The sequence below is a fragment of the Scyliorhinus torazame genome, chromosome 24 (genome assembly GCF_047496885.1).
Source record: "Scyliorhinus torazame isolate Kashiwa2021f chromosome 24, sScyTor2.1, whole genome shotgun sequence".
Lineage (NCBI taxonomy): Eukaryota > Metazoa > Chordata > Chondrichthyes > Carcharhiniformes > Scyliorhinidae > Scyliorhinus > Scyliorhinus torazame.
Window position 1 is genome coordinate 6,874,570 of NC_092730.1, and position 23,614 is coordinate 6,898,183.

The window sequence follows — 23,614 nt, forward strand, 5'->3', positions numbered from 1 at the left end:
GACCCAGTGACAGACACTCACTAACCCAGTGACAGACACTAACACAGTGACAGACACTCACTAACCCAGTGACAGACACTCACTAACCCAGTGACAGACACTAACCCAGTGACAGACACTCACTAACCCAGTGACAGACACTAACCCAATGACAGACACTAACCCAGTGACAGACACTCACTGACCCAGTGACAGACACTAACCCAGTGACAGACACTCACTAACCCAGTGAGACACTCATTAACCCAGTGACAGACACTCACTAACCCAGTGACAGACACTAACCCAGTGACAGACACTCACTAACCCAGTGACAGACACTAACCAGTGACAGACACTCACTAACCCAGTGACAGACACTAACCCAGTGACAGACACTCACTGACCCAGTGACAGACACTAACCCAGTGACAGACACTCACTAACCCAGTGAGACACTCATTAACCCAGTGACAAACACGAACCCAGTGACAGACACTAACCCAGTGACAGACACTCACTAACCCAGTGACAGACACTAACCCAGTGACAGACACTCACTAACCCAGTGACAGACACTCATTAACCCAGTGACAAACACGAACCCAGTGACAGACACTCACTAACCCAGTGACAGACACTCACTAACCCAGTGACAGACACTAACCCAGTGACAGACACTAACCCAGTGACAGTCACTCACTAACCCAGTGACAGACACTCACTAACCCAGTGACAGACACTCACTAAGCCAGTGACACTCACTGACCCAGTGACAGACACTAACCCAGTGACAGACACTCACTAACCCAGTGACAGACACTCACTAACCCAGTGACAGACACTAACCCAGTGACAGACACTAACCCAGTGACAGACACTCACTAACCCAGTGACAGACACTCACTAAGCCAGTGACACTCACTGACCCAGTGACAGACACTAACCCAGTGACAGACACTCACTAACCCAGTGACAGACACTCACTAACCCAGTGACAGACACTAACCCAGTGACAGACACTCACTAACCCAGTGACAGACACTCACTAAGCTAGTGACAGACACTAACCCAGTGACAGACACTCACTAAGCCAGTGACAGACACTCACTAAGCCAGTGACACTCACTGACCCAGTGACAGACACTCACTAACCCAGTGACAGACACTAACCCAGTGACAGTCACTCACTAACCCAGTGACAGACACTCACTGACCCAGTGACAGACACTCACTAAGCCAGTGACAGACAATGTACATGTTGACCAGTGACAGACACTCACTAACCCAGTGACAGACACTCACTAACCCAGTGAGACACTAACCCAGTGACAGACACTCACTGACCCAGTGACAGACACTCACTAACCCAGTGAGACACTAACCCAGTGACAGACACTCACTGACCCAGTGACAGACACTCACTAACCCAGTGACAGTCACTCACTAACCCAGTGACAGACACTAACCCAGTGACAGACACTCACTGACCCAGTGACAGACACTCACTAACCCAGTGACAGACACTAACCCAGTGACAGTCACTCACTAACCCAGTGACAGACACTCACTGACCCAGTGACAGACACTCACTAAGCCAGTGACAGACAATGTTACATGTTGACCAGTGACAGACAGAAATAACACACCCTAATTCATTCAGACTTCACCTTGAATGGGACCAGCAGCTATGAAAACCTCTCCCAATCTGACAGCAGAATCTTCCACCGACCAGCAATAGCTCCATTCACAATGGACAGAAAACCTTCAGCTTCTCAGTCGATTTACAATAATGGCATTGAACCTCCCGGGACACAGTCGGATTGTACAGCTGGCTGCAGGGACTGAACTGCACACTCGGAGCGCTTTGAGACGAACATGCAGTCGCCTGCTATTGTGAAGCCAAACCAGGCAAACGCATGACTCAACCCGTCAGCCTGCCAAAGTATAAACTCCCAAAGTTCTGCAAACAACACTGATTAGCTGCGAGTGTTCATGGGAGTGGTGCATGATTCGCTGAGAAGGACAGTAGCGATGAGCTCAGTTTCCTGTACCTGCACATTGGGTGGTGCAGTCACCCAGAACACTGGCTCCCGGTCACTGGGAAGATTGGACAATCCAGTCTAGACAGACAGGAGAATACACTGTCTGCTGTGTCACAACCTGAATGAAACTCGTGAAGACATTTAACCCCGTGCTGTACCTGCTCTGGGAGTGTTTGATGGGGACAGTGCAGAGGGAGCGTTACTCTGTATCCAACCCCGTGCTGTACCTGCTCTGGGAGTGTTTGATGGGGACAGTGTAGAGGGAGCTTTACTCTGTATCTAACCCCGTGCTGTACCTGTCCTGGGAGTGTTTGATGGGGACAGTGTAGAGGGAGCTTTTCTCTGTATCTAACTCCGTGCTGTACCTGTCCTGGGAGTGTTTGATGGGGACAGTGTAGAGGGAGCTTTACTCTGTATCTAACCCCGTGCTGTACCTGTCCTGGGAGTGTTTGATGGGGACAGTGTAGAGGGAGCTTTACTCTGTATCTAACCCCGTGCTGTACCTGTCCTGGGAGTGTTTGATGGGGACAGTGTGGAGGAGCTTTACTCTGTATCTAACCCCGTGCTGTACCTGTTCTGGGAGTGTTTGATGGGGACAGTGTCGAGGGAGCTTTACTCTGTATCTAACCCCGTGATGTACCTGTCCTGGGAGTGTTTGATGGGGACAGTGTACAGGGAGCTTTACTCTGTATCTAACCCCGTGCTGTACCTGTCCTGGGAGTGTTTGATGGGGACAGTGTCGAGGGAGCTTTACTCTGTATCTAACCCCGTGCTGTACCTGTCCTGGGAGTGTTTGATGGGGACAGTGTAGAGGGAGCTTTACTCTGTATCTAACCCCGTGCTGTACCTGTCCTGGGAGTGTTTGATGGGGACAGTGTGGAGGAGCTTTACTCTGTATCTAACCCCGTGCTGTACCTGTTCTGGGAGTGTTTGATGGGGACAGTGTCGAGGGAGCTTTACTCTGTATCTAACCCCGTGATGTACCTGTCCTGGGAGTGTTTGATGGGGACAGTGTACAGGGAGCTTTACTCTGTATCTAACCCCGTGCTGTACCTGTCCTGGGAGTGTTTGATGGGGACAGTGTCGAGGGAGCTTTACTCTGTATCTAACCCCGTGATGTACCTGTCCTGGGAGTGTTTGATGGGGACAGTGGAGAGGGAGCTTTATTCTGTATCTAACACCGTGCTGTACCTGTCCTGGGAGTGTTTGATGGGGACAGTGTGGAGGAGCTTTACTCTGTATCTAACCCTGTGCTGTACCTGTCCTGGGAGTGTTTGATGGGGACAGTGTAGAGGGAGCTTTACTCTGTTCTAACCCCGTGCTGTACCTGTCCTGGGAGTGTTTGATGGGGACAGTGTCGAGGGAGCTTTACTCTGTATCTAATCCCGTGATGTACCTGTCCTGGGAGTGTTTGATGGGGACAGTGTCGAGGGAGCTTTACTCTGTATCTAACCCCGTGCTGTACCTGTCCTGGGAGTGTTTGACGGGGTCAGTGTCGAGGGAGTTTTACTCTGTATCTAACCCCGTGCTGTATCTGTCCTGGGAGTGTTTGATGTGGACAGTGTAGAGGGAGCTTTACTCTGTATCTAACCCCGTGCTGTACCTGTCCTGGGAGTGTTGATGGGGACAGTGTAGAGGGAGCTTTACTCTGTATCTAACCCGTGCTGTACCTGTCCTGGGAGTGTTTGATGGGGACAGTGTGGAGGAACTTTACTCTGTATCTAACCCCGTGCTGTACCTGTCCTGGGAGTGTTTGATGGGGACAGTGTAGAGGGAGCTTTACTCTGTATCTAACCCCGTGCTGTACCTGTCCTGGGAGTGTTTGATGGGGACAGTGTAGAGGGAGCTTTACTCTGTATCTAACCCCGTGCTGTACCTGTCCTGGGAGTGTTTGATGGGGGCAGTGTAGAGGGAGCTTTACTCTGTATCTAACCCGTGCTGTACCTGTCCTGGGAGTGTTTGATGGGGACAGTGTAGAGGGAGCTTTACTCTGTACCTAACCCCGTGCTGTACCGGTTCTGGGAGTGTTTGATGGGGACAGTGTAGAGGGAGCTTTACTCTGTATCTAACCCGTGCTGTACCTGTCCTGGGAGTGTTTGATGGGGACAGTGTCGAGGGAGCTTTACTCTGTATCTAACCCCGTGCTGTACCTGTCCTGGGAGTGTTTGATGGGGACAGTGTAGAGGGAGCTTTACTCTGTATCTAACCCCGTGCTGTACCGGTCCTGGGAGTGTTTGATGGGGACAGTGTAGAGGGAGCTTTACTCTGTATCTAACCCGTGCTGTACCTGTCCTGGGAGTGTTTGATGGGGACAGTGTCGAGGGAGCTTTACTCTGTATCTAACCCCGTGCTGTACCTGTCCTGGGAGTGTTTGATGGGGACAGTGTAGAGGGAGCTTTACTCTGTATCTAACCCCGTGCTGTACCTGTCCTGGGAGTGTTTGATGGGGACAGTGGAGAGGGAGCTTTATTCTGTATCTAACCCCGTGCTGTACCTGTCCTGGGAGTGTTTGATGGGGACAGTGTGGAGGAGCTTTACTCTGTATCTAACCCTGTGCTGTACCTGTCCTGGGAGTGTTTGATGGGGACAGTGTCGAGGGAGCTTTACTCTGTATCGAATCCCGTGATGTACCTGTCCTGGGAGTGTTTGATGGGGACAGTGTCGAGGGAGCTTTACTCTGTATCTAACCCCGTGCTGTACCTGTCCTGGGAGTGTTTGACGGGGTCAGTGTCGAGGGAGTTTTACTCTGTATCTAACCCCGTGCTGTATCTGTCCTGGGAGTGTTTGATGTGGACAGTGTAGAGGGAGCTTTACTCTGTATCTAACCCCGTGCTGTACCTGTCCTGGGAGTGTTGATGGGGACAGTGTAGAGGGAGCTTTACTCTGTATCTAACCCGTGCTGTACCTGTCCTGGGAGTGTTTGATGGGGACAGTGTGGAGGAACTTTACTCTGTATCTAACCCCGTGCTGTACCTGTCCTGGGAGTGTTTGATGGGGACAGTGTAGAGGGAGCTTTACTCTGTATCTAACCCCGTGCTGTACCTGTCCTGGGAGTGTTTGATGGGGACAGTGTAGAGGGAGCTTTACTCTGTATCTAACCCCGTGCTGTACCTGTCCTGGGAGTGTTTGATGGGGGCAGTGTAGAGGGAGCTTTACTCTGTATCTAACCCGTGCTGTACCTGTCCTGGGAGTGTTTGATGGGGACAGTGTAGAGGGAGCTTTACTCTGTACCTAACCCCGTGCTGTACCGGTCCTGGGAGTGTTTGATGGGGACAGTGTAGAGGGAGCTTTACTCTGTATCTAACCCGTGCTGTACCTGTCCTGGGAGTGTTTGATGGGGACAGTGTCGAGGGAGCTTTACTCTGTATCTAACCCCGTGCTGTACCTGTCCTGGGAGTGTTTGATGGGGACAGTGTAGAGGGAGCTTTACTCTGTATCTAACCCCGTGCTGTACCTATCCTGGGAGTGTTTGATGGGGACGGTGTATAGGGAGCTTTACTCTGTATCAGAGTGGGATCCCGGAGTCCCAGCTGACCCCCTTCCTCCGCCACCTTTCATAGCTGTGGAGGCCCCAATGCTCTTCGGGCCCTCACTGCACAGAAGGAGGTTAATGCCTGCACTCCTCACCCAGTCTCTCTGACTCACCTTCTGTTGAAATCAAAGCCCAAAGTTTCGTTCAGTGATTCTAGAGAACTCGACTTTCTCACAAACAAAACATAACGTCAGAAAGTGATAATATTCATTCCGTACCAGGATATCCCAACGTCAGGGCTCATATCCTGCACACGGAATGTTGGCACGTCCACGCGGAGTCTGGGCGGGGCATCAGCAACTTTCCCAACTGTAAAATAATAGCGAGGTAATCACTCCAAAGTCTAATCTCCTTTCTACAACTTCCGGAAACAGCAGATCATTCAGTTCCCCGACAGTGCGGCACTCCCTCAGTACTGACCCTCTGACAGTGCAGCACTCCCTCAGCACTGACCTTCTGACAGTGCGGCTCCCTCAGTACTGACCCTCTGACAGTGCAGCACTCCCTCAGTACTGACCCTCTGACAGTGCAGCACTCCCTCAGTACTGACCCTCTGACAGTGCGGCGCTCCCTCAGTACTGACCCTCTGACAGTGCGGCACTCCCTCAGTACTGACCCTCTGACAGTGCAGCACTCCCTCAGTACTGACTCTCTGACAGTGCGGCACTCCCTCAGTATGGACCCTCTGACAGTGCAGCACTCCCTCAGTACTGACCCTCTGACAGTGCGGCACTCCCTCAGCACTGACCTTCTGACAGTGCGGCTCCCTCAGTACTGACCCTCTGACAGTGCAGCACTCCCTCAGTACTGACCCTCTGACAGTGCAGCACTCCCTCAGTACTGACCCTCTGACAGTGCGGCACTCCCTCAGTACTGACCCTCTGACAGTGCAGCACTCCCTCAGTACTGACCCTCTGACAGTGCGGCACTCCCTCAGTACTGACCCTCTGACAGTGCAGCACTCCCTCAGTACTGACCCTCTGACAGTGCGGCTCCCTCAGTACTGACCCTCTGACAGTGCAGCACTCCCTCAGTACTGACCCTCTGACAGTGCGGCGCTCCCTCAGTACTGACCCTCTGACAGTGCGGCACTCCCTCAGTACTGACCCTCTGACAGTGCGGCACTCCCTCAGTACTGACCCTCTGACAGTGCAGCACTCCCTCAGCACTGACCCTCTGACAGTGCGGTGCTCCCTCAGCACTGACCCTCTGACAGTGCAGCACTCTCTCAGTACTGACCCTCTGACAGTGCGGTGCTCCCTCAGCACTGACCCTCTGACAGTGCAGCACTCCCTCAGTACTGACCCTCTGACAGTGCGGCACTCCCTCAGTACTGACCCTCTGACAGTGCGGCACTCTCTCAGTACTGACCCTCTGACAGTGCGGCACTTCCTCAGTACTGACCCTCTGACAGTGCGGCACTCCCTCAGTACTGACCCTCTGACAGTGCGGCACTCTCTCAGTACTGACCCTCTGACAGTGCGGCACTTCCTCAGTACTGACCCTCTGACAGTGCGGCACTCTCTCAGTACTGACCCTCTGACAGTGCGGCACTCCCTCAGTACTGACCCTCTGACAGTGCGGCACTCCCTCAGTACTGACCCTCTGACAGTGCGGCACTCTCTCAGTACTGACCCTCTGACAGTGCAGCACTCCCTCAGTGCTGACCCTCTGACAGTGCAGCACTCCCTCAGTACTGACCCTCTGACAGTGCGGCACTCCCTCAGTACTGACCCTCTGACAGTGCGGCACTCCCTCAGCACTGACCCTCTGACAGTGCGGCACTCCCTCAGTACTGACCCTCTGACAGGGCAGCACTCCCTCAGTACTGACCCTCTGACAGTGCGGCACTCCCTCAGTACTGACCCTCTGACAGTGAGGCACTCCCTCAGTACTGACCCTCTGACAGGGCAGCACTCCCTCAGTACTGACCCTCTGACAGTGCGGCACTCCCTCAGTACTGACCCTCTGACAGTGCGGCACTCCCTCAGTACTGACCCTCTGACAGTGCGGCACTCCCTCAGCACTGACCCTCTGACAGTGCAGCACTCCCTCAGTACTGACCCTCTGACAGTGCGGCGCTCCCTCAGTACTGACCCTCTGACAGTGCGGCGCTCCCTCAGTCCTGACCCTCTGACAGTGCGGTGCTCCCTCAATACTGACCCTCTGACAGTGCGGCGCTCCCTCAGTACTGACCCTCTGACAGTGCGGCACTCCCTCAGTACTGACCCTCTGACAGTGCGGCACTCCCTCAGTACTGACCCTCTGACAGTGCTGCACTCCCTCAGTACTGACCCTCTGACAGTGCGGCACTCCCTCCGTACTGACCCTCTGACAGTGCGGCGCTCCCTCAGTACTGACCCTCTGACAGTGCAGCACTCCCTCAGTACTGACCCTCTGACAGTGCGGCACTCCCTCAGTACTGACCCTCTGACAGTGCGGCACTCCCTCAGCACTGACCCTCTGACAGTGCAGCACTCCCTCAGTCCTGACCCTCTGACAGTGCGGCACTCCCTCAGTACTGACCCTCTGACAGTGCGGCACTCCCTCAGTCCTGACCCTCTGACAGTGCGGCACTCCCTCAGTCCTGACCCTCTGACAGTGCCACAGTGCGAGCTGTTTGAGGCCGCAGCCCCATTTCAGTGTCTTGAAAACCTTTGGATCCAGTTTTATCGGCACCTCAGCCCCACGCTCCTGATGTACTGGGACTCGGTGTGGAGACGGGCAGGGAAGGAGGTGAACCCGCTCCTGGCCCTCGCCGTTAAGCAGCGGGACACCGAGGGCACCATCCAACCCGACTGTCTGCCCCTCTTCCACAGCCGGGCGTCCCTGGAGAGTCTGCAGGTGGTATTGAGGCCCTCCGTGCTCAGTGGGCCCCACAGGGTCGGGCCTGCCTTGTCCTCCATTTTAACCACATTTTGGTTTGATGTTTTCAGTGGCGTTTGCTCTTTGTTTTTGGTTGAGGCAGGAGCCCCCTTTAATTTGTCCCTCAGTTTATTTGATTTTGTTAATTTATTTTCCATCGGAACAGTTGGAGGCGGAGTGGGCTGTTTGTGTGAACCGGGTATAACACTGACAAGGTGGGAGAATGCAGTAGGGGAACAGTGTCGACAATGGCTCCTGCTTTGGGCTCAAGACAGAGTTTTAATCCTGTGCTCACTGGGGGCAGCGATAGACGGACAGCCAGACCAAGAGGAGAAAGTGTGACTGCTCCCAATAAACTCACACAGGGATCTCCAACTCCCCTCCCACCAGATCCCACATCCCTCCCCAGGAGTCGCTCCCCTCCTGTCCTGAAGGAGCTGACACTCACTGGTGAGGGCTGTACCGCGTATGACGGCCTCCGCCGTCGAATATCTTTCAGCTGCTCCCCCGTCCCAGGCCCCCACATTGGATGGTGGATGCTTGGTCGACATGCATCTTGGGTGAAACGCAAGCCCATAAGGTCAGGACTTGGAGACACCCGGCTTGGAGCTATTTGACATCGGAAATTCCCGATGTCGTCCTGGCTCACTGCCAGAGGAACTTGGCTTTTTAGCTGCGCCTCATGTTTGCTGATGCACAGATCTGATATGTGCTGGGGCAAGTCAGCGGGAGAGGAACATTCTTAACCACAGCGTCCTTACAGACACGCAGGATTACCAAAAGGCGCAGAGCAACGGGTGGTGGGTTAGGTAGCGGGGAAACGAGACGTTACGGGGCTTTGGGAAACTGTCCATTTTTCCAAGGAGGGAGAATTGAGGGGTAGGCGAGGGGTACTGAGGTCCTAGGAAAGGTGGGTTAGGGCGGAAAGCAGCGAGAAGTCTGATTTCAACACGGAGTGAGAGGAGGAGGTGCAGTGTACACAGAGGAGGCCATTCAGCCCTTCTAAGCCTATCCCTCCATTCAATCATAACACGACCGATCCCTACCTTAACCTACTTAGGTTCGACACAGTTGAGTAACTCCTTGCCCAACAAAGGTGTGTGTGTGTTGGGGGGGGGTGCTTTTGGAGTTCTGCCAGATCAATAGAATGTAGTTTGGCAGGAGCAACGTTTCTGCTGAATCACCTCGCTGGCAGGTCCCAGCAACACGTCTCAGGCTGGCAGCCCGGTTGTGGGTTATTACTGCCAGTGATTAGCTGGGAAAATCACACTGCGGTGGGCGGTTATCAGCTGAGGGCAAAGACCAAGAGCGGGAGGCAGTGTCTGGACGATCAGTGTGGAAGGTGGACCTTGTCTCTTTACACTGCACAAAGGACACATTGTTTGCATGTGTGCTGACACGTATGTGGGAGGGAGGGAGGGAGAGAGGGAAGGAAGGAGGGGAAGGGAGAGAGGGAGGGAGCGGGAGAAGGAGGGAGAGAAGAAGGGAGGGAGGAAGGGAGAGAGGGATTAAGGGAGAGAAGGAGGAAGGGAGGGAGAGAGGGATGGAGCGAGAGGGAGAGGGAGTGAGGGAGAGACGGAGGGAGGGGAGGAAGGAGATAGGGAGGGAGAGCGATAGGGAGAGATGGAGGGAGGGAGGGAAGGAGGGAGAGAGGGAGGGAGGGAGAGAGGGAGGGAAGGACAGAGACGGAGGGAGAGAGGGAGGGAGGGAAGGAAGGAGAGGGAGGGAGGGAGGAGATAGGCAGGGGGAGGGAGATTGGGAGGGAGATAGGGAGGGAGGGAGAGAGGGAGGGACAGAGCGAGAGAGGGAAGATGGGAGGGAGGGAGTGAGGGAGAGAGGGACTGAGGGAAGGAGAGAGGGAGGGAGGGTGGGAAGGAGAGAGGAAGGGAGGGAGAGAGAGAGGGAGGGACGGAGGGGAGAGAGGGAGGATGGGAGAGGGAGGGAGAGAGAGAGAGAGAGGGAGGGAGGGAGGGAAGGAGAGAGAGAGGGAGGAAGGGTGGGAGGGAGAGAGGGATGGAGGGAGGGAGGGAGGGAGGCAGAGAGGAGATAGGGAGGGGGGAGTGAGGAAGGGAGGGAAGGAGAGAGGGAGGGAAAGAGGGAGGGAAGGAGCCAGGGAGGGAGGAATGGAGGGAGGTATGGAGGGAGGGAGGGATGGAGGGAGGGAGATGGGAGGGAGGGAGAGAGGGATGGAAATAGAGAGGGATGGAGATAGGGAGGGATGGAGATAGGGATGGATGGAGATAGGGAGGGAGGGAAGGAGGGAGAGAGGGAGGAGATAGGGTAGATGGAGGGAGAGGGAGGGACGGAGGGAGGGAAGGAGGGAGAGAGGGAGGGAGAGCGGGAGGGAAGGAAGGAGGAAGGGAGGGACGGATGGACGGAGAGAGGGAGGGAGGGAGAGAGGGAGGGAGAGGGAAGGAGGGAGAGAGGGGGAGGGAGGGAAGGAGAAGGAGGGAGATACGGAGGGAGGGAAAGAGAGAGGGAGGGAGGGAGGGAAGGTGAGAGGGAGGGAGGCAGTGAGAGGACCTAGCTGCTGGAACTTTCTGATGGGTTGAACGGTGCAACAGGAAACGGGGGAATATATTTGTAACCCTCTGCTCCCGCCCCCCTCCCAACCACCAGCAACAACTTAGCCAGCCCAAAGGAAGATATTTGTGGTTGTGGGAGGTCAATCATCTCAGTCCAGGGGCATCGCTGCAGGAGTTCCTCAGGGTTACTGTCTCAGGCCCTCAGCCTCTTCCAGCAATCAGCTCGCCTCTGTTTTAAGGTCTGAAAACCATATTTCACATGGGTTTGTATCCCTGCTCCTGTTATGCTGTCTCACAGAGCCAGAGACCCGGGTTAACACTGCTGTCTCACAGTGCCAGGGACCCGGGTTAACACTGCTGTCTCACAGTGCCAGGGACCCGGGTTAACACTGCTGTCTCACAGAGCCAGGGACCTGGGTTAACACTGTTGTCTCACAGTACCAGGGACCCGGGTTAACACTGCTGTCTCACAGTGCCAGGGACCCGGGTTAACACTGCTGTCTCACAGAGCCAGGGACCTGGGTTAACACTGTTGTCTCACAGTACCAGGGACCCGGGTTAACACTGCTGTCTCACAGTGCCAGGGACCCGGGTTAGCACTGCTGTCTCACAGAGCCAGGGACCCGGGTTAACACTGCTGTCTCACAGTGCCAGGACCCGGGTTAACACTGCTGTCTCACAGTGCCAGGGACCCGGGTTAACACTGCTGTCTCACAGTGCCAGGGACCCGGGTTAACACTGCTGTCTCACAGTGCCAGGGACCCGGGTTAACACTGCTGTCTCACAGTGCCAGGGACCCGGGTTAACACTGCTGTCTCACAGAGCCAGGGACCCGGGTTAACACTGCTGCCTCACAGAGCCAGGGACCCGGGTTAACACTGCTGTCTCACAGTTCCAGGGACCCGGGTTAACACGGCTGTCTCACGTGGCCAGGGACCCGGGTTAACACTGCTGCCTCACAGAGCCAGGGACCCGGGTTAACACTGCTGTCTCACAGTGCCAGGGACCCGGGTTAACACTGCTGCCTCACAGTGCCAGGGACCCGGGTTAACACTGCTGTCTCACAGTGCCAGGGACCCGGGTTAACACTGCTGTCTCACAGTGCCAGGGGCCCGGGTTAACACTGCTGTCTCACAGTGCCAGGGACCCGGGTTAACACTGCTGTCTCACAGTGCCAGGGACCTGGGTTAACACTGCTGTCTCACAGAGCCAGGGACCCGGGTTAGCACTGCTGTCTCACAGAGCCAGGGACCCGGGTTAACACTGCTGTCTCACAGAGCCAGGGACCGGGTTAACACTGCTGTCTCACAGAGCCAGGGACCCGGGTTAACACTGCTGTCTCACAGTGCCAGGGACCCGGGTTAACACTGCTGTCTCACAGTGCCAGGGACCCGGGTTAACACTGCTGTCTCACGGTGCCAGGGACCCGGGTTAACACTGCTGCCTCACAGTGCCAGGGACCCGGGTTAACACTGCTGTCTCACAGTGCCAGGGACCCGGGTTAACACTGCTGTCTCACCGAGCCAGGGACCCGGGTTAACACTGCTGTCTCACAGAGCCAGGGACCCGGGTTAACACTGCTGTCTCACGGTGCCAGGGACCCGGGTTAACACTGCTGTCTCACAGTGCCAGGGACCCGGGTTAACACTGCTGTCTCACAGAGCCAGGGACCCGGGTTAACACTGCTGTCTCACAGAGCCAGGGACCCGGGTTAACACTGCTGTCTCACAGTGCCAGGGACCCGGGTTAACACTGCTGCCTCACAGTGCCAGGGACCCGGGTTAACACTGCTGAGGGGAGCTGATATCAATAAGGGCACATAAAGGGAAGCAGGAGAGTAAGGAACGGGAGCGGTTGCTGCAAGAACTTTTGAGGGTGGACAGACAATATGCGGAAGCACCGGAGGAGGGACTGTACAGGGAAAGGCAAAGGCTACATGTAGAATTTGACTTGCTGACTACGGGCACTGCAGAGGCACAATGGAGGAAGGCACAGGGTGTACAGTACGAATATGGGGAGAAGGCGAGCAGGTTGCTGGCACACCAATTGAGGAAAAGGGGAGCAGCGAGGGAAATAGGGGGAGTGAGGGATGAGGAAGGAGAGATGGAGCAGGGAGCGGAGAGAGTGAATGGAGTGTTCAAGACATTTTATAAAAAATTATATGAAGCTCAACCACCGGATGGGAGGGAGAGAATGATGGGCTTCTTGGATCGGCTGGAATTTCCCAAGGTGGAAGAGCAGGAAAGGGTGGGACTGGGAGCACAGATCGAGGTAGAAGAAGTGGTGAAAGGAATTAGGAGCATGCAGGCGGGAAAGGCCCCGGGACCGGATGGATTCCCAGTCGAATTCTATAGAAAATATGTGGACTTGCTCGCCCCGGTATTGACGAGGACCTTTAATGAGGCAAAGGAAAGGGGACAACTGCCCCCGACTATGTCTGAAGCAACGATATCGCTTCTCTTAAAGAAGGAAAAGGACCCGCTACAATGCGGGTCCTATAGACCTATTTCCCTCCTAAATGTAGATGCCAAGATCCTAGCCAAGGTAATGGCAATGAGAATAGAGGAATGTGTCCCGGGGGTGGTCCACGAGGACCAAACTGGGTTTGTGAAGGGGAGACAGCTGAACACGAATATACGGTGGCTGTTAGGGGTAATGATGATGGCCCCACCAGAGGGGGAAACGTAGATAGTAGTGGCGATGGATGCCGAGAAAGCATTTGATAGAGTGGAGTGGGATTATTCGTGGGAGGTGTTGAGGAGATTTGGTTTTGGAGAGGGGTATGTTAAATGGGTGCAGCTGTTGTATAGGGCCCCGATGGCGAGCGTAGTCACGAATCTGCATATTTTCGGCTCCAAAGAGGGACAAGGCAGGGATGCCCTCTGTCCCCATTATTGTTTGCACTGGCGATTGAGCCCCTGGCGATAGCGTTGAGGGGTTCCAAGAAGTGGAGGGGAGTACTTAGAGGAGGAGAAGAACACCGGGTATCTTTGGATGCGGACGATTTGCTACGTGGCAGACCCGGCAGAGGGGATGCCAGAAATAATGCGGATACTTGGGGAGTTTGGGGATTTTTCAGGGTATAAATTGAACATGGGGAAAAGTGAGTTGTTTGTGGTGCATCCAGGGGAGCAGAGTAGAGAAATAGAGGACCTACCGTTGAGGAAGGTAACAAGGGACTTTCGTTATCTGGGGATCCAGATAGCCAAGAATTGGGGCACATTGCATAGGTTAAATTTAACGCGGTTGGTAGAACAAATGGAGGAGGATTTCAAGAGATGGGATATGGTATCCCTGTCACTGGCAGGGAGGGTGCAGGCGGTTAAGATGGTGGTCCTCCCGAGATTCCTCTTTGTGTTTCAGTGCCTCCCGGTGGTGATCACAAAGGCTTTTTTTAAAAGGATTGAAAAGAGCATCATGGGTTTTGTGTGGGCCGGGAAGACCCCGAGAGTGAGGAAGGGATTCTTACAGCGTAGCAGGGATAGGGGGGGGCTGGCACTACCGAGCCTAAGTGAGTATTATTGGGCCGCTAATATTTCAATGGTGAGTAAGTGGATGGGAGAGGAGGAGGGAACGGCGTGGAAGAGATTAGAGAGGGCGTCCTGTAGGGGGACTAGCCTACAGGCTATGGTGACAGCCCCATTGCCGTTCTCACCGAGGAACTACACCACAAGCCCGGTGGTGGTGGCTACACTGAAGATTTGGGGACAGTGGAGACGGCATAGGGGAAAGACTGGAGCCTTGGGGGGGTCCCTGATAAGAAACAACCATAGGTTTGCCCCGGGGGGAATGGATGGGGGATATGGAATGTGGCAAAGAGCAGGAATAACGCAACTGAAAGATCTGTTTGTGGATGGGAAGTTCGCGAGTCTGGGAGCGCTGACCGAGAAATATGGGTTGCCCCAAGGGAATGCATTCAGGTATATGCAACTGAGGGCTTTTGCGAGGCAACAGGTGAGGGAATTCCCGCAGCTCCCGACACAAGAGGTGCAGGACAGAGTGATCTCAAAGACATGGGTGGGGGATGGTAAGGTGTCAGATATATATAGGGAAATGAGGGACGAAGGGGAGACTATGGTAGATGAACTAAAAGGGAAATGGGAAGAAGAGCTGGGGCAGGAGATCGAGGAGGGGCTGTGGGCAGATGCCCTAAGCAGGGTAAACACGTCGTCCTCGTGTGCCAGGCTAAGCCTGATTCAGTTTAAGGTATTACACAGGGCGCATATGACTGGAGCACGGCTCAGTAAATTTTTTGGGGTGGAGGATAGGTGTGCGAGGTGCTCGAGAAGCCCAGCGAATCATACCCATATGTTTTGGTCATGCCCGGCACTACAGGGGTTTTGGATGGGGGTGACAAAGGTGCTTTCAAAAGTAGTGGGGGTCCGGGTCGAACCAAGCTGGGGGTTGGCTATATTTGGGGTTGCACAAGAGCCGGGAGTGCAGGAGGCGAGAGAGGCCGATGTTTTGGCCTTTGCGTCCCTAGTAGCCCGGCGCAGGATATTGTTAATGTGGAAAGAAGCCAAGCCCCCGGGGGTGGAGACCTGGATAAATGACATGGCGGGGTTTATAAAGCTAGAGCGGATTAAGTTCTTTCTAAGGGGGTCGGCTCAAGGGTTCACCAGGCGGTGGCAACCGTTCGTCGAATACCTCGCAGAAAGATAGATGGAATGGAAAAAAGAAGGCAGCAGCAGCAGCCCAGGATCGGGGGGGGGGGGGGAGAGGAACCAGAAGGACTCTCAGGGTTGTTAATATATACTGTATAATATGTATAGGTCGTTGCTACAGATAATTATATATCGGACTGTTAAATTATATTTTTGGAGAGTGTTACTTGTGATAAGGCAGTTGCCAATTAGGGTTAGTTTTCATTTTTGTTATTTATTATTTATTCATTTTTTTTTGTTTATAAAATAGGTCATTGTTATTTGTGTTGTTATAATATTGTGTAAAGGATGCACAATGTACTGTGTTGGTTGACCAAAAATTTTCAATAAAATATTTATTTAAAAAAAGGAAAGCTTAAGGATTACTTAGTGTTGTATTCTTTGGGGGTTGTATTTGAATCGATGGTTGCTGAGATGTTCACTCTATGTTTTAAAAAGGTTAACTTGAGTTTATAGAATAAACATTGTTTTGCTTCAAAAAATACTTTTCCATTTCTTTTTTAAAATAAATTTAGCGTACCCAATTCATTTTTCCCAATTAAGGGGCAGATTAGCGCGGCCAATCCACTACCCGGCACATCTTTGGGTTGTGGGGTCGAAACCCACGCGCGCGAACACGGGGAGAATGTGCAAACTCCACACGGACAGTGACCCAGAGCCGAGATCGAACCCGGGACCTCGGTGCCATGAGGCAGCAGTGCTAACCACTGTGTCACCGTGCTGCCCTACTTTTCCATTTCTGCTGTCCCACACCTGTAGAGTGGGCCGTGTGCTCCCCATACCACAATCTATTAAAAGTTGTGGGTCAGGTGAACTCCATGAGACACTTTGGGGTTCTCTCAACCCTGGTCCACAACAGATTGAACTGATCTCTCCACACATCTTGTCTACTAAGCAGTACTGCACTCCTGTCTGCTTCAACCAATGCCTGTGTCTGTGTATTTACACTGTGTATTTATCGTATGTCCAATGTTTCTCATGTATGGAGCGATCTGTCTGGACTGGAAGCAGAACAAAACGTTTCACTGTACCTCGGTACACTAAATCTAAAGTGGGTCGTGCCGCCCAGGAGATTCTCACCATCTTATTGCCTGCCATCGGAAGGATTCACAAGTGGATAATCAACCTGTTTGGCCACATTTTGAACATGCCTTCCTTGCCCGCCAGGTTGTGGAGTGGAGCTGGAATGTGGAGCCCGTGATTCAGGGGTAGGGGCGCTGTGCCACCACCAGAATGCCTGTTACAGTGATATAGACCCACCAGCTCCAAACTACGACCATCTGGAAAACCCTGACTGCCTTCCCTTGTATCCTGTCACGAGGAACTGTTACTGTAAAGCCTCCAGTTCACTCCCAAGAAGATATCTGCAAGTAAGCGATTAATGTGAAGGTGGCCTGGTGCAAAGTTTAATGTGACTGTTCAAACACTCCTCTGTCCTCTTCCCATTCTCCTCCTCCTCCAGTCAGCCCTGTAGATACTTTCCTTTATCTTCTGGTGCCTTCCAAGGTGAGTAATGTTTCCCTCACTGACACATCTGTGTGTGCGTTTCACTGTTGTTAGTGCTCCCATGTTAGTCGTCACCTCCTTATTGTTCTGTGGGCCCTCCTCCTATTTCTATCTGCCCATCTCCTGGGCTATGCGTGTTAGCCGTTTTAGTTGCTTTGATATGAAGAGTCTAAAGTTCTTGTTCCTTTTCACCAAACACCCTTTATTTCACTTCCGCAGCCTCTGCACAAAACTCTGCACACACCACCTGACAGAGGCCACCCTGAAGCCCCTTCACATATCCGTGTCAATTAATGGATACTTAACATAAATGAGACAACTAATTGCAATGTCCCTCAACCCATTACTTAACAATGCTCAGCCTGAGACTGGGGGGGCAAGGTGGACAGCGAAGTAGGGTAGGGAGTTGCTGGGCAAGTTGGGAGATTCCCCATTGGTGATGACGCTGAAGACTGTACTTGAAATTAATTTTCATCTGTACGGTCTTTGCTCCTGGAGACAATACGGCCGAGATAGGGCGCCCTGCAGATTGGAAGAGTGTCAGATATGCCTCTGTCCACATTATCTGGGATAAGGTCTCACGCCCCCGATTCATTTCCATTCTGGACTTCACATCCCAACTTCATTGTGCCTCTCATGATTTCAGGAGAGTGCATCCCGTGCAAACGGTGATCCCGTCTGGGATGCCGTCACTTTTGCTTTGTAGCTACACGCCTCAGCTTGTCTGAGCAGAGCAAGATCCCACAAACTGCAGGGCGGGAGCTGGCGGTGACCACGTTCAGTGCAGATTCCTTTCTGTGGAAGATTTCAGCTCTATTCACTCCAGTGATCTGTAATCCTCCTGGGCACCGTTCCCGGAACCCTAACCGAGGCGGTGGTACGGGACAGGCAATGGCACCAATCATGTTTCGGCCACTGATGTCGACAATTCCCCGTGTCTCTGTAATCCTCCTTGTCTGGGCTCAATTAGCTGGGCACTGGGAGGGGAGTGATTTAATTCAGCCGCTCCGGGTTATAGAGGGCGAAGGTGGAAACGGGCAGTTACTGTGAGTCTGGGCATTGGGGAAAGACAGGACTGCTTTGTGGATTCCCCCAGGGTCAGACTGCTACAGGCAGTCAGGTAAAGGATGGAAGCTAAGGCAATGGAGTATGGCATCACCATGGAGATGTGCCCCCCAACGAGGGGACCTTCCTGAAAGGTGGTAACATCAACAGTGCGGCACTCCCTCAGTACTGACCCTCTGACAGGGCGGCACTCCCTCAGTACTGACCCTCTGACAGGGCGGCACTCCCTCAGTACTGACCCTCTGACAGTGCGGCGCTCCCTCAGTACTGACCCTCTGACAGTGCGGCACTCCCTCAGTACTGACCCTCTGACAGTGCAGCACTCCCTCAGTACTGACCCTCTGACAGTGTGGCCCTCCCTCAGTACTGACCCTCTGACAGTGCGGCACTCCCTCAGTACTGGCCCTCTGACAGTGCAGCACTCCCTCAGTACTGACCCTCTGACAGTGCAGCACTCCCTCAGTACTGACCCTCTGACAGTGCAGCACTCCCTCAGTACTGACCCTCTGACAGTGCGGCACTCCCTCAGCACTGACCCTCCAATAGTGCAGCACTCCCTCAGTACTGACCCTCTGACAGTGCGGCACTCTCTCAGTACTGACCGTCTGACAGTGCGGCACTCCCTCAGTACTGACCCTCTGACAGTGCAGCACTCCCTCAGTACTGACCCTCTGACAGTGCGGCACTCCCACAGTACTGACCCTCTGACAGTGCAGCACTCCCTCATACTGACCCTCTGACAGTGCAGCCTCCCTCAGTACTGACCCTCTGACAGTGCGGTGCTCCCTCAATACTGACCCTCTGACAGTGCGGCGCTCCCTCAGTACTGACCCTCTGACAGTGCGGCACTCCCTCAGTACTGACCCTCTGACAGTGCGGTGCTCCCTCAGTACTGACCCTCTGACAGTGCGGCACTCTCTCAGTACTGACCCTCTGACAGTGCGGCACTCCCTCAGTACTGACCCTCTGACAGTGCAGCACTCCCTCAGTACTGACCCTCTGACAGTGCGGCACTCCCTCAGTACTGACCCTCTGACAGTGCAGCACTCCCTCAGTACTGACCCTCTGACAGTGCGGCACTCCCTCAGTACTGACCCTCTGACAGTGCGGCACTCCCTCAGTACTGACCCTCTGACAGTGCGGTGCTCCCTCAGCACTGACCCTCTGACAGTGCAGCACTCCCTCAGTACAGACCCTCTGACAATGCGGCGCTCCCTCAGTATTGACCCTCTGACAGTGCGGCACTCCCTCAGTACTGACCCTCTGACAGTGCAGCACTCCCTCAGTACTGACCCTCTGACAGTGTGGCACTTCCTCAGTACTGACCCTCTGACACTGCAGCATTCCCTCAATACTGACCCTCTGACAGTGCGGCACTCCCTCAGTACCGACCCTCTGACAGTGCGGCACTCCCTCAGTACTGACCCTCTGATAGGGAATAGCGTGGCTCTGTGGGCCTGGGTAGGCCACTCTTTCAGAGGGATGGTGCACTCGATGGGCTGAATGGCCGACATCTGCACTGTCGAAATTCTATGGATTGGACTTCAAACCACAACCTTGTGAATGATGGAGTGGGCTCGAGAGCCATCTGACCAACCCCTGCTCTTATTGATGTTAATATTTCTGTTCAGGAGAGAGAGAGCGACAGAGAGAGAGAGACAGAGAGAGTGAGACAGAGAGAGAGGGACAGAGAGAGTGAGAGAGAGAAAGTGAGAGACAGAGAGAGAGACAGAGAGAGAGAGAGAGACAGAGAGAGAGAGAGAGTGAGAGAGAGAGAGAGAGAGAGTGAGAGAGACAGAGAGAGACAGCGACAGAGAGAGAGTGAGAGAGAGACAGAGAGAGAGACAGAGAGTGTGAGAGACAGAGAGTGTGAGAGACAGAGAGAGTGAGAGAGAGAGTGAGACAGAGAGAGAGAGTGAGACAGAGAGTGTGAGAGTGAGACAGAGAGAGAGAGAGAGAGAGAGAGAGAGAGTGAGAGAGCTACTAAACTGAGTCCCAGTTGCTCAGCATGTGGAAGGTTATTAATTTCTGTACTTACGGTTACTGGGCAGTGAGAACAGGTTTCCTTCTTTATAAAGACAATCAATTTGGGAACCTTTGCTCCAATTCGGGAATCTTCCCCCACTGCTCCAGGTTAAGAGGAGGAAGTGGCTGACAGTCCCAATTCTCCCAGTGTCCCGGGGTAAAATTCCTCAGCGGCTGCGAAACATTTCTCCTTTTCCCAGCTGGGTGCGTGCCGGGGTTCCTGGGGTCAGTGCGTCTCTGTTCTCATCAACCTTCCCCGCAGAGCCACACAAATTAACAGCCTGCTCCTCACACACTCTCACCATTAGTAATTAAGGCGGTGATTTCAAACCCCGGACTGCACGTCAAACAGCCCTTCCCTCGCCCTCACACACACACGCACACACAACAGCCTTTTCTGAAGGTTCGACTGTGGCTTTCTCTTCCCGGTGTCCGACAGCTTTGTCTGAGCTGAGGAGCAGGGTCTTGTCCACTTAATCCCTTCTGAAAAGACTTCTATCCCACGTCCCCCCGTCAGCTCCTGGAGACTGGGACTGCAGGGTCAGTGCACTCAGCTGGATTATTGCAACGCCCAGCACCATGTCAACCTCCTTAACTCATTCGCAACCCTGCATGAAGCAGCCCCCCCCCTCCCTCTCCTCTCCCCCTCCCCGGAGTACAGGGCATGTCATCTCAATGAGGTCACCCCAATCTGGTGAGCAGCACAGGTTGGTGAGTGAAGCCCTTTTGTCTTGTCTCTCCGCCTGCCTGTGTCCAGGGAGGAGGAGGGCAGATGGTTTAACGTTCGCCCAGCACCCCCCCCCTCGGATTGCCCTACTTCTCATTCAGCTGCTGGTGAGGGCCTGTCTCCCCCAACTGCCCCTCCTCCCCCACACGGGGCGCTGGTATTGTCACTGGCCTAGTCATCCAGACACCCAGTGTGAGACACCCGTTCGAATCCCACCCCGGCAGATGGTGTATTCATAGAATGATCCTAGAATTTACAGTGCAGATGGAGGCCATTCAGCCCATCGAGGCTGCACCAGCCCTTGGAAAGAGCATCCTGCTTAAGCCCCGCGCCTCCATCGTAACCCCACCTAACCTAAGGGCAATTTATCATGGCCAATCCACCCAACCCGCACGTCTTTGGAGTATGGGAGGAAACCGGAGCACCCGGAGGAAACCCACGCAGACACGGGAGAACGTGCAGACTCCGCACAGACAGTGACCCAAGCCGGGAATCGAACCTGGTCCCTGGCGCTGTGAGGCAACCGTGCTAACCACTGTGCTACCGTGCAGCCCTAATTCAATAAAAATCTGGAATTAAAAGTCTAGCGATGACCATGAAACCATTGTCGATTGTTGTAAAAATCCATCTGGTTCACTAATGTCCTTTAGGGAAGGAAATCTGCCGTCCTTACCCGGTCTGGCCTCCGTGTGACTCCAGACCCACAGCAAAGTGATTGACTCTTAACTGCCCCCTCAAGGGCAATTAGGGATGGGTAATAAATGCTGGCACAGCCCAGTGATGCACATCTCCCATGAACGAATAAAGAAAAACACCCCCACCTTCTGGCTTTCAAAGCAGCAACAGAACGGATTCTTTCTTTCGACTATACGTCTAGTATGGCTCCATCCATTCTCCAACACACATACATATACTTCCTGTAAGCTGCTGGGTGCTTTGTCCAGGACTGACCACTCCAGAACAACATGGCAGAGACACCCACACGGCGATTTGAAACCAGCTGCAGACACGCCAGACGCCGACTCCGTTTCAGGCATGTGAAGCAGCGTCATTGGGTGATGCCACACCCGGCCGAAGTGCCGAAGGTGCCCTGCAGCGGCTCCCTCTCCTCCGACACCTGCTGCTGAGGTTCACCGCGTGACTCCCGTGACCAGGCACGTCTCACATCAACTCTCTGATCTGTATCCAGAGAACCATAGACTAGAATCCATACAATCTTGACAGTGCAATAGAGGCCATTCGGTCCATCGAGTCTGCACTGACCGTCCAAACGACCATCCTACCCAGTCCCATCTCCGTAATCCCACCTAACCTGCACATCTTTGGACTGTGGGAGGAAACCGGAGCACCCGGAGGAAACCCACGCAGACACGGGGAGAACGTGCAGACTCCGCACAGACAGTGACCCAGCAGGGAATCGAACCAGGGACTCTGGCTAGGATCAAGTGTAGTATCGTTTGATCTAGGGAAGCTGAGGGTTTCGATGTCGATCGGAGAACACGGAGGGATTGAAGTCGTCAAAGAGGAAACGTTTGGAGCTCGGCTGCTATTGGTGGATCTACATGCTGGTCTAAGCCTCTGGTTTAGGCCTAACGCCGATACAGTTCAGACTCAACGTACGAGCTATGGATGCAGCTGCATCCCGACCACCAGGCTGGGGAGTGCGAAACACTGTCCGAGTCACAGTGAAGAAAGCGGAAGGAGAGTCACCTGTGGACCAGAAATTCTTCGTGAAGCGGGTGCTGCTCGACTGTTGTGGGTTTAAAGCAATAGATATCTTCTGCTTGCAAAACTTCCCCAACAATGGGAATTTTGATGTCACCTTCAAGAGGGTCGCAGCGTGCATCAAATTCCTGAACGTCTTCAAAGAAAAAGGTAACGAGAGTCCCCTGTCGATCCTGACTGCGGAGCCTCTGTTTACGCTACCGTCGCAGCAAAACCGGGTTGTAACACTGCACACGTACAACCCCCACGTCCCCGTGTCTGATGTGCTCACGTTCCTCGCCAGGTACGCTGAGCTGAAAAGTGACAGCGTGCAATTGAAAGACACCTTCGGCATCTGGACAAGTGAGCACCAGATCAAGGTGACCCTGAGAACAGATGGCGACGGAACCATCCTGCATCCCCCCTCCAGTTTCGCCATGGGAGGAAATCGGGGCTACCTCGACTACGTGGGACAGCCACGAGTATGCCGCACCTGTGGCAAAACGGGGCATGTTGCCGCAAACTGCAATGTCACCTTCTGCAAAAACTGCAGGCAGGAGGGACACACGACTAAGGACTGCAAAGAAGACAAGTGCTGCCACCTGTGTGGGGAGGCCGGCCATCTTTACAGGGCCTGCCCAAAACACGGGGCGACATATGCACAGATCATCAGCAGCGGAGTTAAAAAGGCGACCAGAGAGGAGGTTCATGCACCCTCCATCGACAAAGACACCACGGCACAGAATGCGGAAAAGCAACAGAAGGGCCCCCAACAAAAAGAGGAGGCCCCAGCACGCCCTGACAACCCAACCCCAGCCTCATCTGACGAGGAACACTCAATGGAAGAGGAAGAGGATGGGACAAAGAATAAAGAGCCCTGGGAAACGGTGAACAGGGACAAACGAAAGAGGAAACAAAAAAACAAACTGAAGAACCCCCCGAGGGGGAGTGGCAAAAAGCGACACCTTTCAGCCAGC

At 53.9% G+C, this 23,614-nt stretch overlaps 1 protein-coding gene across 3 annotated transcripts in view; it reads right to left on the reverse strand.

The window, feature by feature from the left end:
- LOC140399843 (cdc42 effector protein 2-like) overlaps positions 1-20,797 on the reverse strand; it is a 28,982-nt gene extending 8,185 nt beyond the window's left edge. The window contains exons 1-2 of one of the 3 annotated variants that reach the window (XM_072489300.1): positions 20,220-20,797; positions 5,670-5,865 (exon numbers count right to left, since the gene is read on the reverse strand). The gene's annotated coding sequence lies outside the window, so the exon portion shown is untranslated. Of the gene's footprint in view, positions 1-1,649; positions 1,881-5,669; positions 5,866-20,219 lie in introns of those variants that run through there. The other 2 variants (XM_072489297.1, XM_072489299.1) reach the window with 2 other exon arrangements.
- Positions 20,798-23,614: the final 2,817 nt, after the last annotated feature.